General features: G+C 40.2%; 1 non-coding gene across 1 annotated transcript; it reads right to left on the bottom strand.

Moving 5' to 3' along the window:
- Window positions 1–5,143: 5,143 nt before the first annotated feature.
- LOC136729267 (U5 spliceosomal RNA) lies at window positions 5,144–5,258 on the bottom strand. The gene has a single exon (XR_010808880.1). It is a non-coding gene; the product is annotated as a U5 spliceosomal RNA (small nuclear RNA).
- Window positions 5,259–16,725: the final 11,467 nt, after the last annotated feature.

Genomic DNA, 16,725 nt, shown 5'->3' with positions numbered 1-16,725 from the left:
ACAGGTGTTCCTAATAATCCTTTAGGTGAGTGTATATGTATGTATGTATGTATGCATGTCCAATTGCTTTGACAATTCAAATGCACTGAATTGAGAGAGAGAGAGAGAGAGAGAGAGAGAGAGAGAGAGAGAGAGAGAGAGAGAGAGAGAGAGAGAGAGAGAGAGAGAGAGAGTTGTAGTCCAGACCACTGCAAAATTCCTGCTGAAGTGATCTGGATCACCACCCAATGGCCCAAGGACCACTGCAAACTTGGATTTCAATGTATTTGTGTAATCTGTGTTGCAATAGCACCTACCATGTTCCTTTGTGGTGATCTGGTTAATTCTGATCTGGGAAAACCACAATCCTGCAGGTTTAATAAGTCTCTCTACACATCAGTCCCTGAGTACCTTCAACCAATGGTCATTTTGACCAATTAAGCCCAAGATTTGAGTCAATTAAGTTGTCAAGGACTACCCAGTGAAGACGTGAACTCACGACTAGGTCACACTGTGAGCTCACCAGAGCAGACATTACACTGAGCTCACTGTGAGCTCACTTAGCGCTTTTCCAGCGACATGGTGACGGTGCTGGAGCCGGAGCCGCTGCCCGTAGCCGGTGGCTAACCCACCTCTATGTTACAAATGTTCCCTAAACACTTATTTTGCAAGATCAATAAAAATCCTTTAAGAAATTTAAACTTTTACTGACACACATAGTTAATAGCAATGTATTATAACTTTACCAAAAAAAATAATCTGTATATCTTTAATTGTTTAGACGTTATTAAGATATAATGCATCTTTCACATAGGGAACATTTGTAACATGTTAGGAAAAACAAACAAATGATTTGAAAATATTCATAATTACAGCATACAATTTGTCAGGCTTCATAAGAATGGTATTTATAACATACTCTGTAAAAATCAAGCAAATAGCATTTGTGGTTCACGAGAAAATATATATATATATATTCAAAGCTATCAGACTATAGCAGCCGGTGTATGAAGACACATACGATTATACAGCATTATTTGGCAGCTTCGCAAGACCTAATTTGAAACGTTGTTGGTAAGTTAGATAATTAGTGGGGACCCTCTATTTGCAGTTCTTCCCCTCCATAATTGCTAAAATAAAGTTTTACTGACATTTTATTGACCCTACCACTGCATAGGGCACATCTGTAACATGAACGCTACTGAATGGCACATACATTGAAAACTACGGAGAACTGAGACAAATCCACTTTACACTTCATAAATAATCTTAAAACGTTTCCAACCAAGGCAACACCCACTTGAAATACGTTCATTCTCATTTTTGGTAAACAAAAAGAGAGATTGTTACATATGTTCCCTATGATGCATCTACAGAGAGAGAGAGACAGACAGACACTAACTCTCTCTCTCTCTCAGCTGGGAGTGTGTGGGAGGGGTCTGCAGTGAGCGGGAGTGCTGCTGAGAGCTCTGTCCTTTGGCTGCGTTTTTTTGTTGCTTTACTTTTTTCAGTTTGTTTATTTTGTCTTCTGTTTTCAGTGCTTTTCTTATTGTGGGGGAACAGGGGAGGGGAGGGGGGAGTACCGGTAGTTCTTCCCGGGTCGGGGGGTCGGACCCCCTGAATGCGTCTTTTGAAAAACTGACCCGACGCCATGGAGTCAAGATCGCTCCGGTGCAGTTCTGCCCCCTAGAGCAGTGTGTGTTAGCGGTTGGGGAGGTAGCAGGGTGTGAAAATATCAAGTCTGCTGCCATTGTTATCTTCTTAAAAACCACTGATCTGCTCAATCAGCTAGTGGCTAATGGCACAGTGTTAGACGACACTTTCACCCCGGTGTTGCCGCTCGCTGCTCCTGCCCGGAAGGTAACGCTGTCTAACGTCCCTCCGTTCATCCGCACCGGCTCGGGCAGCTGATGTCCGGCATTAAGAGGGTCCCGCTGGGCTGCAAAGCCCCGCAACTGAAACACGTCGTGTCCTTCCGAAGGCAGCTGTATATGATCCTCAATAACATCAATGAGGATCTTAATGTCTCCGAAGTTGGATCTCTCTTGCTGCCACCACCACGAAGATTGCTCTTTAGTAATGTTGGAAAGTCAAAGACAGCAACCGTCAGGGTTCTTGCATATGACGTATTCGTGCTGCACCTCTCTGCAAGGATCCAGGACAGTTTGTCAATGTAAACTCCAGTGCCTGGGAATATTTCCACCTAAAAGACAATGGTAAATAAAAAACAAGTTTATCCCCAAACTATTCTTATATTATGTTAAGTGGAATACATTATCAGTAAGGCTGTGATTTTGTTACAGAAATGTGTTATTAAAGACCACAGTATGTCTCAATTCTAAGTTTATTAATTTACAGACATAATAAAGTCAGTGAATCTGTGACACCCATAATTCAATTACATTCTTATTATCAACTATAACTATGAATATAACTGATAATGTAGCATCATTAGATTGTTTACAACCAATATTTGTTTTCAATATATATATTTTTACCTTGTCTTTGTAATATTGTAGACCAAGAGTGTTATACCTGTTTTGGTGATTCTTTGTCAGATTCAGAACAATTTGCTGTGGGGCTGTCAGAACCACTTGATGGTGACACACTTTTGTCTTCATTGCTGATAAATGTGGCTTTTGTTACAATTTTTTTCAGATTGTCCAAAAGGTCTGGAATCTCTGGAGAAAAAAACCTTAGTATTAAATGATAATCATTTCTAGTAATATATTTAATACAAAGTGAAAACAAAACCATCAATGCCTGCAATTATACTTGAGAGACTTGCTCTATGTTATTGGCAAACTGACCTTTTTGTGGGTCATTAACATTAGCTACGAAAAAAATAAAAGAGATAAAATACAAGAATTACCAGGTCTAATGTAATGCATATAGTCATTAATGTAGGATTATGAAGTTATGTTGAAAAACTTTATTTAATAATCAGTATTATTAAACTATTAGACAGTGCACATTAAGAGTCTGTATTGTGGTTCTAGATTACTTCAGTATGATCAACTATAATACATTACTCTGGAATCTAAATTACTGAAGAATAACATTTATCAAGGTAAGGAATTATTTGCTATAAATAAAAAAACTTACCATCAACCATACGGTTTCGAAGACATTGGTTTTCATTTTTAAGTCTTGTGTTTTCCTTTTCGAGCTGCTTAACTTTTTGCTGTAGCTCAACTTCACTGGACTCTTTAAATGTCTGTAGAATATGACGGGATCTAATTCTTGAAGCTCCATCGGTTTTCTCTTATTTTGTGCTGTATTCAGAGAGAAAAAGAGTTTAAAATGAATATATATATATATATATATATATATATATATATATATAATGAAAATGATTTAAAAAAAACAATCCTGCAATACATTTATTTAATATTTGCAGTAATTATCTCACCGGTAACTGTGGTTCATCAAGGTCACTATCATCTGAAATTTGAAGTTTTTTGTTTGGTTTAGGTACTGTCTTCATTTTAGGACAGGGCATTTTTGTTAGGTCATTAAGTTTTCTTCTTAGTTCGCCTTCTTTTCCTAAAATAAAAATAAAATAAATAAAACCCTGCATTATGTCCACAGATATTTGGGGATTATATTTATTTGTCATAAAAATACTGTGCTTTGACCATACAAATTAAGATGAACAGCCAACACTGAATCAAAACTGAAGTTAAATTATATCTGGTTTAATTTATTTTGTGATTTGGGGGATTTTATTGTAAAGCACAACACACAATAAATCGTTCTTACAAATGCCAGTCAAGTATGACGAGTTTTAGCGCCCTCACCACCACCTACCATGTTATAAGAGTATGTTAGAAGTACAACACATTAATAACTTAAACATTCATTTCAAATATACTGTGATTGTATATATCAAATAGCATGTAAAGACTTTAATGTTTTTTTTTAAATAAACATTGTTACCAGTCATAATGATCTGCGCTTCATGGACAGGCCATCCACCTTTTGGAGGTTTGTTCGTGTCTCTCCACTCTGCTCTGAAGTTTCGAGTCGTCTCTTCGTCATCATCAGCAATGCTGAATAAATCAAAATTGCGAAAGCAAGCAGTGGGAATCACGCTGTAAGAGTCTTTGTCGACCCCACTTTCCCACTTCACCAACGCGTGCATCACCGCCATACTACCTTCACCTTCTCGTCCGTTTTTTCTGCGCGTTTTTCCCCCGACAACTCACGGCACAAAAAACAGTCCCGCTCTGCATTCTGGTACTTGGCGTTCTTAATAACACCAACAGGGTGTAATCGCATAGACCACTCGAGTATAAAGTACTACATATCCCATCAGTTACTGTTTTTTTTCATCTTCTGAAACTGCAATTTAGCACTTTCAACTGTTTCTTAGTGATTCCTAGAATTACTAACCGGTATTGTAGTCAATGTGTTTATAACCTTTTTTGTTTAACGATTTGTGTGTTATCCTATGTGATCCCATGGTCTTTGATTTGGTCACGGAAGTGATTTGTCTTTGATTTGTTGATCTAGAGTTGAATTTTAATTAGTTTTTCCCTTTTGTATAATTAGTGTAGTGCTACATTTAGTCTTTGTTTTTAAATAAATTTGACAATTTATATCTTTGGAATTGGTGTCTGCGTCCAATTATTACAGAAATTGAGTTCTACAAGACTCCAGGATTCGTGATAAGGTGATACTATGAATTCACTTCTTTAATTGAAATTTAAAAGTGTACCTTATGCTACATACATATATATATATATATATATATATATATATGTATGTATGTATGTATGTATGTATGTCCAATTGCTTTGACAATACAAATGAATAGAATTGAGAGGGAGAGAGAGAGAGAGACAGACAGACAGACTGACAAACAGAAAAACAGACAGACACAGACACACACACACACAGAGCCAGCCAGCCAGCCAGCTCAGCGATGACATCACGAGCCTCTCTCAGCTGACTGCTATGACATCACAGAGCACGTACATTCCGTTGCTTGCCGTCTGTCAACCACTCAGTCACTGCCAGCCAGACTGGCTGGCTGGCTGGATGGGGGGGCTGCTTGCTGCTGCTGCGTACCTTAGCAAGCTTATTTGCTTGACCGGCCTTCCTACTCCTCTGCCCACATGCCCACCTATGCCCGATCTGCTGTTCACCTGGATCACAGCTCCGCCCCAACAAGGCAGATCCTCCCAAAAATGGTACAAACTCACCCACGATCCCCTCCACGGAAAGCTTTAGCAAAAGGCAAAAGCGTTATACGTAATGAAGAGGAACCCGAGTCCAAGACGCATCCGACCAGCCATACATATTTGTGTGTATTAAAGATCACATTTTCTTACATTTAGTTTTTCTGTACTTTATTACATCTTATTGTGATTTATAAATGTATTGTTTCTTTTCCATATGTATGTATGTATGTATGTGTGTGTGTGTGTGTCTGTCTCTGTGTGAAAGTGAGTGTGTGTGTCTGTACGTGTGTGTGCCTGTCTCTGTGTGAAAGTGAGTGTGTGTGTGTGTGTGTGTGTATGTCTGTCTGTGAAAGTGTGTGTGTGTGGGTGTGAGTGTCTGTCTGTCTGTCTGTCATGTAACTCGCACATCTGTGAGGGCACCATTTTTGCAGAAGAGATGTACACATTTTGGAGCAACATATGCTGCCATCCAGACATCATCTTTTCCAGTGACGTCCCTGCATTTTCAAACAGATCACATTTTATTACATTTTGTTTATCTGTACTTTATTACATCTTATTGTGATTTATACTTGTAATGTTTCTTTTCCATATATATGTATGTACAGTGGGGGAAAAAAGTATTTGATCCCCTGCTGATTTTGTACGTTTGCCCACTGACAAAGAAATGATCAGTCTATAATTTTAATGGTAGGTGTATTTTAACAGTGAGAGACAGAATAACAGCCAAAAAATCCAGAAAAATGCATTTCAAAAAAGTTATACATTGATTTGCATGTTAATGAGGGAAATAAGTATTTGACCCATTTTCAATGCCCTGGCTTAGGGAAGGAGGTTCTCACCCATGATTTGACGGTACATGGCCCCGTCCATCGTCCCTTTGATGCGGTGCAGTTGTCCTGTCCCCTTAGCAGAAAAACAGCCCCAAAGCATAATGTTTCCACCTCCTTGTTTGATGGTGGGAATGGTGTTCTTGGGGTCATTCCTCCTCCTCCAAACACGGCGAGTTGAGTTGATGGCAAACAGCTTGATTTTGGTCTCATCTGAGACCACTTTCACCCAGTTCTCCTCTGAATCATTCAGATGTTCATTGGCAAACTTCAGACGGGCCTGTACATGTGCTTTCTTGAGCAGGGGGACCTTGCGGGGGCGCTGCAGGATTTCAGTCCTTCATGGCGTAGTGTGTTACCAATTGTTTTCTTGGTGACTATGGTCCCAGCTACCTTGAGATCATTAACAAGATCCTCCCATGTAGTTCTGGGCTGATTCCTCACCGTTCTCATGATCATTGAAACTCCACGAGGTGAGATGTTGCATGGAGCCCCAGACTGAGGGAGACTGACAGTTATTTTGTGTTTCTTCCATTTGCGAATAATCGCACCAACTGTTGTCACCTTCTCACCAAGCTGCTTGGTGATGGTCTTGTAGCCCATTCCAGCCTTGTGTAGGTCTACAATCTTGTCCCTGACATCCTTGGACAGCTCTTTGGTCTTGGCCATGGTGGAGAGTTTGGAATCTGATTGATTGATTGCTTCTGTGGACAGGTGTCTTTTATACAGGTAACGAGCTGAGATTAGGAGCACTCCCTTTAAGAGAGTGCTCCTAATCTCAGCTCGTTACCTGTATGAAAGACACCTGGGAGCCAGAAATCTTGCTGATTGATAGGGGATCAAATACTTATTTCCCTCATTAACATGCAAATCAATTTATAACTTTTTTGAAATGCGTTTTTCTGGATTTTGTTGTTGTTATTCTGTCTCTCACTGCTAAAATACACCTACCATTAAAATTATAGACTGATCATTTCTTTGTCAGTGGGCAAACGTACAAAATCAGCAGGGGATCAAATACTTTTTTCCCTCACTGTATGTATGTATGTATGTATGTATGTAAGTGTGTGTGTGTCTGTCTCTGTGTGAAAGTGTGTGTGTGTGTGTGTGTGTGTGTGTGTGTGTGTGCGTGTGTCTGTCTGTGAAAGTGTGTGTGTGTTGTGTGTGTGTGTGTGTGTGCGTGTGTCTGTCTGTGAAAGTGTGTGTGTGTGTGTGTGGGTGTGACAGTGTGTATGAGTGTCTGTCTGTCATGTAACTCGCACATCTGTGAGGGCACCATTTTTGCAGAAAGAGATGTACACATTTTGGAGCAACATATGCTGCCATCCAGACATCGTCTTTTCCAGGGACGTACCTGCATTTTTCAGCAGGATAACGCCAAACCACATTCTGCCCAGATTTCAAGCGCATGGTTGCATAGGCAGAGAGTGCGGGTGCTAGCATGGCCTGCCTGCAGTCCTGACCTGTCTCCGAATTGAGAATGTGTGGCGCACTATGAAGTGCAAATTAAGACAACGAAGGCCCTGTGCAGTTGCGCAGCTGAGGAAATGCATAATGGATGAATGGGGGGAAATCCCACTTGCTAAACTTAACCAAGTGGTGTCTTCAGTGCCCAAGTGCTTAATAAGTGTTATTAAAAGAAAAGGTGATGTTACATAGTGGTAAACAGTCGACTGTCCCAACTTTCTTGGTTTCTTTTCACTGCTAATGAGATGCTGTAGAGTGAGTTTTCATGAGCTCTAATCGTATTGATGAATTCATGCAGCATTTGTAATTGAATTTCAAAAAGAAATCCTTGCTGTCTGGCCTGTGTGTATGAGATGTACTCTGTCAATCTTTGGCTAACAACTGAAACATTGGTAGAACAGAAATGGCAACATAAAAAAGAAAAGTACATTTTAAAAGAGCACATTAAATAGGATGAATATACAGTTTTTTACAATCACTTTGTCATTCATTTCAGAACCTTGATGTCATTTTTCAAAACTAGACACAAAACTCAAAACGGTCATCACTTGTAACACAGGCTGTCCAATGTTCAAAACATTGTATTGTGCATTCATATCTTTAAAGAAACCTTGCACTTGCAGACTTGTTGGTTCAAATAACTCATTTATCATGAAATACCATAGTAACATAGTAACACAGAAGATACCGATAGTTTCACTGTGTAGTTGTTCGTACAATCATTAAATATTGTAGTACAAAATATGTGATACATGTTTTATTATGGTACTACACATAAATACATCACTGTAAAAGGACTAGTAGAGAGAATACTACAGACACAGTGGAATCATTGAACAAAATCTGAAATGTATTGATGCAATACAATCAAATCACACCATAGGTTTCTTTGAAGCCATGCAACAATAATTAGCTACAAGAAAGAACAAAACTACAGTAAAATGTCAACTGCAGTGTTCCTCACCTGGCTTAGTGTAAAACAAAGGATTGATTACTGTACTTCTGAATTTCCATCAGCCCTGTGTTCAGGTTCAGGTTCTCACAACCATTTTTCACAAGAGGCATCTTGAAACTGAACATACCTGAACATACTCAGTCATCAGCTGCTTCACTCTGTCTGCATTTCTTTCAAAAGGCACACTATACTCTGTGCTACACATTGGTATGCAGTATACAGTCATTTGACAATTGAGAGTAGCCTAATGTTTAGTGCATGCTGAAGACTTGCCGCTTCTCAGTACGGAAATTTCTGATGATTGAGGCCACAGTTGATCCTGAGTTGATTCTGAGGTTTGATTGAATCATTGTAGCTGCCTCAGTCATGGTCATGCCATGATTTACAACATGCTCTACAACTATTTCTCGGATTTCACTGGACACTATTTGCTGTTGCTGCCGCTGTCTGGTCCGTGGCCTTGTCCTCTACCACGTTCCCCCAACACCTCTCAAATGAGGCCCATGGCTGCCTCTCTGGTGAGGCCTAAGCCCTCCTCTATGACGAGGCCCACGACCACCTCTCAGAAGGGGTGCATGTCCCCTTCCATTCCTTTGACCACCACGTCTTCCTCCTCCCACTGCTTGACCTCTATTGTGACCTGGATGACTTGCCGGCTCCATGTTATCACTGTGTTGCTGGGGTGGATCGCACTCATTTCACTCGATACTCGTACCACAATGTGAAATCAATCATCAATAACCAGTTGGCAGTATTGGAAAAGCAATTACAAGGGCCTGCATACATACAGTAATGTCAAATCTGATGTGGAAGAACAATCATCTTCAACCAGGTTGGAGCGTTAGTTGCAATGCCTTTAATACACGCAGCGTGGAGAGGAACAGTGACTCAAGTAGATCCCAAAGTCGCTCTGCCTTCATTTTAACAGTCAGAGCTTTTATACACAAAAATCAAAGAGCTGGTTATAATCAGAAAGTCATTACTATGTTATCTTAAAAGTTAGCTAAGCAGAATTTATATCATTATAGGACAGAGTTCATAGATCAACACATGGATTAGGGAGCAGGCACTTCAATCATACTGTTTGACATTGTCTCCAAGATTCTCATCGTAAATAACAAACAGAAATCAAACTACCTTCTGGCCTGACCTTCTAGCTTGACCTTATCTTTCTTAAGTATACAAGAGAGAAAAACAGGTATTAGAGAAAGAATTTCTAACTTTCCTTCCACACTGAAAACATGGTGTGGAAAAGTGCTACATGATGATGAATGATGATGAAATATTACATCCATAGATAATGTAGTCCAACTGGTTCATGCTCCTCGGTTATTGGTGTCAATGGATCTCATTATCCTGAAACTTTCATGATCGAAACATGGAATATTGTTTGTCAGTTTCCATAAAATTATGCATTAAGAGTAATGCAACAGTCACTTATCATTTTGAGCAGCTGTATCAATTGATAATTAGATCATTGTAATGAAATGAATAGACAGTGATCTCAGATGTAATGTGTGAATTGCATTTTGAAATGGTAATACTTTGATGTTAAGTTGTGTCATTTTAGTTCAATGAACAAATGATCTGAGGTTGATGTGTATTGTATCCAAGCAATTGTAAAAAAGTGTTAGAGTTTTGAAAAATGTGCATTTTGATCATCGGGTGTGAGTTTAGTGTCTAGAGTTTTGAAAAATGACATCAAGGTTCTGAAATGAGTGCCAAAGTGATTGTAAAAAAGTGTAATATCAGGGGACAGTGGCTATTAGTGATCTGGCCTTCCGTGGCCTCTGTATTAATGTAACAGGTCACATTGTATGTGTACACTGATACTTGATAGTATAATATATTACAAGTAAAAAACATACATAGGTATCATAGAAGTATTTTGCAGAAATGATTATGGATAGTTATCAAAATGGAGAGGAAATGCTAAATCCAGTCTCCCCAGGCTGAGCTTCTATTGCTGCACCTGCTAAGTGGCTGCTGGCCCCACTATATGGATAGAGCCACACCAAGTACAAGAGTCTCCCCATTGCTATTTATATCTCCCTATCCAATCTTTAATACGTGTCAGGGTGGGGTGCCTATTCCCCTGCATGCTTTGAAACCTATAGCACCTGGGACGCACACTTGGGATCCGGTTCCTCTGCCCCTCACATACACATGAGGAATCCTAGGTGCTCAATACGTCATACTGTCTCGTTCATCTCATGTGTAAACTATGGACAAATACATGACTAAACGTGTTTAGTTGCTTTTCCCAGAATGCTTTGCACGATATGCAAATAACGGGGACTATGATTGGCTCCCTGACATTACCCACACTGCGACTGATGCTACCCATTTCACTACCCAACAAAGACCCATAATATGCGTGTGTCTGTCTGTCTGTCTGTCTGTCTGTGTGTGAAAGTGTGTGTGTGTCTGTCTGTCTGTCTGTCATGTAACTTGCACATCTGTGAGGGCACCACTAATGCCGAAAGAGATGTACACATATTGTTTATTTTCCATATATATGTATGTATGTATGTATGCATGTCCAATTGCTTTGACAATACAAATGAATTGAATTGAGAGGGAGAGAGAGACAGACAGACAGACAGACAGAGAGACACACACACACACACACACACACACACACAGAGAGCCAGCCAGCCAGCTCAGCGATGACATGACGAGCCTCTCTCAGCTTACTGCTATGACAGCACAGAGCACGTACATTCCGTTTAACAAATCGTTAAACAAAAAAGGTTATAAACACATTGACTACAATACCGGTTAGTAAGACGAAGGTGAGTCTCTCGTTAGTATTATTAGTCAGACATTAAATAACTACGCAGGTTAGTATTTATGTCGGGTAACTTCTCGTTATATATATATCAGTCTCATTTACGTTTAGGTGCCGAGAAAGATCCTATTTGTTACCACAATTTCCCTTAACTGATTATTATTCAATGATTAAGGATAGGCAGGGCCACCAATAATCTAATGTCTATTAACTTGTGTCAATTTCAGACTAAACAGTTAAACAGGAATGAGAAGATATTTCTCGGGGTTGACAGATTTTATTTCTAAAATTATCAACAAAACAGTTTAATGCAACACACATTTATATTTAAGAAAACTAAATGATATTACACATTCTAGAGTTATGAATCACAGATTAACATTTCTAATTGATTTCTCAAATGTCATGAATCACAAACTCCAAACTGTTAAACTTATGTGAACTTCGTCGCAGAGAGGCCTCTCTGCCTTCGGGCTCAGATAACAGCACACGGCACGAGGTCTGTGTGGTTTGGAACAAAGGCAGTCTGGTTCGGCTTTGTCCAAGAACTTCCACTCAGTCGATGCACCTGTAAGTTGGGGTTTCGGGAATGTAGAGTCTTTTCCAAACAGATTTTCCACTGGTTTGAATGCTCCAAGGTTGTGCACAAAATCTTCTTTGTAAGCAGGGTTCCACCGTAGTTACTTGAAGACAAAGTCTTTGAGGAAAGCAGGGCCCTGTTTATTCCAAGGGTCAAGTTTCTTAAGACTCAAATAGCTATTTAAGTGACTGACACTTTCGTATTCAGTCGACTTAGTCAATTGTCCAGCTGTAAAACTCCACTGATCAGGTGGGTCTGTAAAGTTATTTATTTAATAAATTCCTTTAAAAGAATTCTTCGTACGGCTCAATCTCCTTCTCCCAGTTTAACTCTTCTGTTGCCGGCAAAGACTTGGTTGGTTTCTGATTCCGGTTCTGGCAACAGAGCTACAGGTTGAGCTGTGGCAGCGAGTTTCTGGTTCAGGTGAGAGAAAGAGAGAGAGAAAGACTGTCCGCTGTTCCTTAAAGTCTGTCAGATCAGTAGGTGATTGGTCCCTGAGTTCTTGAGATTGGATTTCGGTTTCAGCCCCCAGTGTCCTATTGGAGGGGGGCTTGATTTATGACTGATGTCAATCCATGCCATCTTTTGGAAATGCCGGTTGGCCTGGGTTCGTAGCTCTATGTCGGGATTTCGGCTCTCATCCACTTCAAAGAGTTTTTATCACCTACAGGCCCCTTTCTCCAGACATCTCATAGCAGAATTCCAAACTATTTGGCCTCTTCTCGGTGCCATCCTCCCCAAAACTGTCACTTTGATGCAAACCAGTTCCAAGCTGATGAGCTAAGGAAATCTGATAACTTTGGGGGGGGGAGAGGTCTTCTTTAGATCCGTGCTTCAGCTCAGAGCCCAAATGCTCTTATCCAAATACACCCAACATAACGCTACATATGTATGTATGTATGTATATATGTGTAGAAGGAAAATTAGAAATTATTTTCTTACACCTGTTTTTCTCTCTTGTATACTTAAGAAAGATACGGTCAAACTAGAAGGTCAGCCCAGAAGATAGTTTGATTTCTGTTTGTTATTTACGATGAGAACCTTGGAGACAATGTCAAACGGTATGACCTACGAGCCTGTTCCCTAAAACCATGTGTTGACCTATGAACTCTGTTCTATAATGATATATGTTCTGCTTAGTTAGCCTTTAAGATAACATAGTAATGACTTTCTAGCATGTATGGATGTTTGTATGTATGTATATATATATATATATATATATATATATATATATATATATATATATATATGTATGTATGTATGTATGTATGTATGTCCAATTGCTTTGACAATACAAATGAATTGAATTGAGAGGAAGAGAGAGAGAGAGAGAGAGAGAGAGAGAGAGAGAGAGACAGACAGACAGACAGACAGCTCAGCGATGACATCACGAGCCTCTCTCAGCTGACTGCTATGACATCACAGAGCACGTACATTCCGTTGCTTGCCGTCTGTCAACCACTCAGTCACTGCTAGCCAGACTGGGTGGCTGGCTGGATGGGGGGGCTGCTTGCTGCTGCTGCGTACCTTAGCAAGCTTATTTGCTTGACCGGCCTTCCTACTCCTCTGCCCACATGCCCACCTATGCCCGATCTGCTGTTCACCTGGATCACAGCTCCGCCCCAACAAGGCAGATCTTCCCAAAAATGGTACAAACTGATCCACGTTCCCCTCCACGGAAAGCTTTAGCCCAAAATAAGGGACACATTCTGTAACAACATAATGGATGCCCACCCAACCTGTGACAAAACTTAGAAAAAAGAAAAACGGTCAGTCCTCCTGGGGGAGGGACACACAGCCACCCTGGCTGCCCAATATGTCAGCGCCTACCACAGCCTGAGGGACACAGTGACACACGAGCACCGGCTGTAAATATAATGTAAATGCTCATTTGTAATGCATGTCATTGTATTTCAAAAAAGGAATCTGGAAATAGTAAACCAATTTTCTTTATTTGTATGTATTTAAGATCACATTTTATTACATTTTCTTTTTCTGTACTTGATAACATCTTATTGTGATTCAAAATTCTATTATTTATTTTCCGTATGTATGTATGTATGTATGTATGTATGTATGTATGTATGTATGTATGTATGTATGGAAGGAAAGTTAGAAATTCTTTTCTCACACCTGTTTTTCTCTCTTGTATACTTAAGAAAGATTAGGTCAAGCTAGAAGGTCAGGCCAGAAGGTAGTTTGAATTTTGTTTGTTATTCACGATGAGAACCTTGGAGACAATGTCAAACGGTATGATGGCAGCATCACTTACAATTTTGACAGCCGGAAGTCCCGCCCTCCCTACGTACCATAGACCGGAAGGCCCACCTCACCTTCCGGTTACCCCCACCTTTGAACCGGAACTTCTCTCTCCTTCCCATCACCCCCAGGGTTACCCTTTTACCCTCCCTTGTCAGCCATCTTGGATGATATCGGCCATATTGGATGTCAGCCATATTGGATGTCAGCCATTTGTAAGGTCATAGGTCATCTGGTAAGATGGGAGCCATTTTGTTACCATTTGTAAGGTCATAGGTCATTTGGTAAGATGGTAGCCATTTTGCTAGGGTGACATCCATCATGGTGAGGGTCCGAGTGTACCTCACCCTGCTTGTGTGGAGGTGTAATGTTTTATAGCATAAACTGTGTTTTTAAGGTTATATTGTCTTATGATACTGTTTTAGTAAATTAAAAAATACAAGTTTTAAATACACACATATATATTGGACTTGGTCATGATAGGGATGGTGTTTCCAAAAGAACTCTGGAGAACTTTTTGAACAGCTGTAAAAGCAGGTACACCAGGACGTGGATCTTTATACAGCATTCTCTTGAGCATGTTGGGGAGGGCATCCACTGTTTTCACAATATCCTCAACCAGCAATGTCACATTAGGATTACCAGTGTCATACAAATCACCAAACTTGTGAGCTATTAGAGTGAGGATGGCATCTTCAAGCAGAGATTCCTCAAACATACGTATACATAAACCCACGGCAGCAGGAGTTTTCTTTCTCTGGAAAAAATATATATAATGTCTTATTGCAAAACAAATTTGTAAAACATCTTATAAGGCTTGTTATTTATAACCTTCTCAATTAATTGTATCACTTACTCATCTACACTTTCCAACAAGTCACTTAACCATCTCGAAGGTAGAGTGCATGTTTCTAAGCTATGCAAAAGAGATTTCACTTCTTTCTCAGTCTGTCTGGTGATGCATAGCCCACATAGGGCACGTGCAACACATAACACAACATTTAGAAAGTGGGTGACACTTATTTTGTTACATATAAGAGCGACACTACTCCAGACACTCCCTTGCTCGTGATCTAAAGTTAGACAGAGATGCTGTGCTTGGCTGGGGTCACCTATCAGACAGGCCTCACACTTATCAACTAATTCACGGCCAATACAATGTTGTAACACTAGCGCAATAATGCCCTTTATGGTGTGTGTCATCACTAGTGTTACATGATCATCATAGTTTTTACAATTATATCTCGGAACTTCCCTGTCTGAATCAAAACTCTTGTGGGTTCTAGCAAGGCAAGAACAGAAGCATGCAATGTTCAATCTTGTTCGGGGTCTTAAAGAGTTGACAGAGGAATCCATATCACTGGTGTCTGGTACTCCACTATTCTAATGAAGAGAAAATAAAATAACACTTAAAACTGTAATGTGTGTCGGTCAGTAAAGAAGTACACAACTATACACAGTTGTAGGACCTCTATATTTACCTCTCTTTCCATTGATGGTCCAACTCCATCATCAGTGTCTGAGGTTTTATCCTCCCTGCCATGTTCATGGTCCTTGTCATCATCTTCAGACTCATCACCAGTGTTGACACCTTCGTCTTCATCAGACATTGGGAGAGCATCCCTGGGGCTCGGAGGAGGAGCGCTGACACTATTCTTTTGATAAACATACAAAGAAGAAAACATGCATTTAAATTCACTTTGCATTGAAATGTATATATACACACATACGGCCTAACAGCATGTAAACACCGGCATACGTTTAAAATTAATAATAATATTCTAAACACGTTTTTAAAGTAAAATAAAGTGTTACCTCTTTTGGGTCCCTGTCTTCCGACCATCTTAATTTTGTGTTAGGTGCCCCCGCATCTTCATCAGCAGCGTGGTCGCTAGGGGGTGTCTTCTTAGCTGGTGTAGCCATAGTGCGCTATGGGGGTTTCCACCAGTTACCGCAGACCTGTTCTGTCCCGAACGGGTGACATGTTTTCTGTGTTTACCAGCATGCTCTTTATACTGTAAATGGTGGCCGGCGGCTCTACAGAGGAGGCGGGGTGTGGGTGGGGTTGGGGGCGTGTGTGGGGACACGTGGGTAAATGGGGGGCAGTGGCTCTACAGAGGAGGAGGAGTGTGGGCGGAGTTGGGTGCGTGTATGGGTGCCACGTGGGTACAGTCATTTGTACCCATTAGGCTCGTGTCCATAACAAATATGTGATAACAATTTATCTCTCCAAATGGTCACCTCACCCAGTGTGTACACGTTGTTTTGAACGTGAGACCATGACCATAGCACGCATAGATACAGATGTCTGTTGGAGATCAACTTTATCGGAGTGAAATAGACACCCCAACATACCGCCCCAACTGAATTCTGTAATAAGAACAACATTTTTGGCGGTTTCCTGGTATGTTATGTGGAATACAATTTTGTGTGATTCTTAGAAAAATTATGAAATATCATTTTGCCCCCCCATAAATAAGCCGCTCCAAGCAGTTAATTTTACACATCCAATATAATATATGAAGGGACACACTCTTCATAATGGCATCTGACTGGGGTCCATTTGATGAGGAAGAGCTAGTAAATGCGTTATCATGTATTGATGGTAAGAATGTTTTTTATAGTAATAGAGTTGGGTTTAAAAGTGTTAGTATATCATGCATAGTTCATGGTTTGTA

This window comes from Amia ocellicauda, unplaced genomic scaffold (assembly GCF_036373705.1).
Source record: "Amia ocellicauda isolate fAmiCal2 unplaced genomic scaffold, fAmiCal2.hap1 HAP1_SCAFFOLD_30, whole genome shotgun sequence".
Classification (NCBI taxonomy): domain Eukaryota; kingdom Metazoa; phylum Chordata; class Actinopteri; order Amiiformes; family Amiidae; genus Amia; species Amia ocellicauda.
The sequence above is the reverse complement of the archived record's forward strand: the minus strand, read 5'-3'. Positions and strand labels throughout refer to the sequence as shown.